Raw genomic sequence first — 1,282 nt, forward strand, 5'->3', positions numbered from 1 at the left:
ATAAAGCACCACCACAATACATCCGAGAGACGATACAAACTCACGCCACCAACACACACAACACACACACCCAAGGCAAGATACAAAGGTGCCGGGCACCGAAACACCTCCACCGACCACCAAGCTAACTACGAATATGCAAAGGAGATTGCTTGGAGCCAACGGAGACCTCCATCATGCAAACCACCATGGAGAGGTGAAACGGACAACGACAAAGCCAAGACTCCATAGCGGTGCCTCCCAGAATGTAACGACCATAGAGCCGCCTCCGCCCGATCCAGAGATCAGGTTTTCACCTGGAGGAAGACGGAGGGAGAGGGAACACCACGACGGAGCCTTCAGGAAGGGTACGACGTCACCGACGCCGCCACTGTCGGCCAGAACACAGTTGGACATATGATATACCCCGACGCTCACCTCCCTCCGACGCACCCTAGCTTTGGCAACCACCCACAACCAAGCCACCCGCGTGGCCATGGCTGCTTGCCCACACCTGAGACGCATGCTCCGCCCAAGAACGTTGCGCCTCCCGCCACCCGAGCCGCCGCCCGACATACGGACCTCCCCAAGAGCAGCCAAAGTGACCAGCTTTGGTCTGAGAAGACACCCAAAACCGACTCAACCGCAACCCCCGTCCCGCCTTGAACTATGCGGAGTTGCTGCCGCACACAACGGATGGGGAATGGGGAGGAGGGGGGAGCGGACGCATCCAGCGACGGGCAGCCTCACCGACGACGACGCCCATCCCTCCCACCAACCTCCCCACCGGACACCCACTTTGCCGCCCCACCGCGGCGGTCGAAGCAGATCTGCACAAGGCCACCAACGTAGGTCCGTCCACCGGCAAGGGGACCCCGCAGACTGCCACCTACCACCAAGACCGCTCACTGGGAAGTCCAACCACGCCGCTCGCCGACGTCCAGCCACCGGAGCCGGCTGGAATCCGGCCAACACGTCTGCCAAGGCCGCCGCTACTGCGCCGCCACCCCTACCAGCCACCGGCCGAGGCGTGGGCGTCCGCCCGCAGCCCAGGTCATCCTAGACCCGCGCCGCTGGCCAGGCCGGACCTGGAGCAGCTGCCGCCGCTGTCCCACCAGCACGCACCACTAGCCATCTGCGCCCACAGCCGCCCGACGAGATCCAGGTCGGGCCGCGACCTAGCCCTCCGCCGCCAGCATTGCAGGGACGCCCGCCACCTCCCAGCCGCCGGATCCGCGCGTCACCGCCACCGGGAACCCTGTTGGACCCCGCCGCCGGAATCCCGAACAGGGGAGGGAGGGAG

This window comes from Triticum aestivum, chromosome 2B (genome assembly GCF_018294505.1).
Source record: "Triticum aestivum cultivar Chinese Spring chromosome 2B, IWGSC CS RefSeq v2.1, whole genome shotgun sequence".
Lineage (NCBI taxonomy): Eukaryota > Viridiplantae > Streptophyta > Magnoliopsida > Poales > Poaceae > Triticum > Triticum aestivum.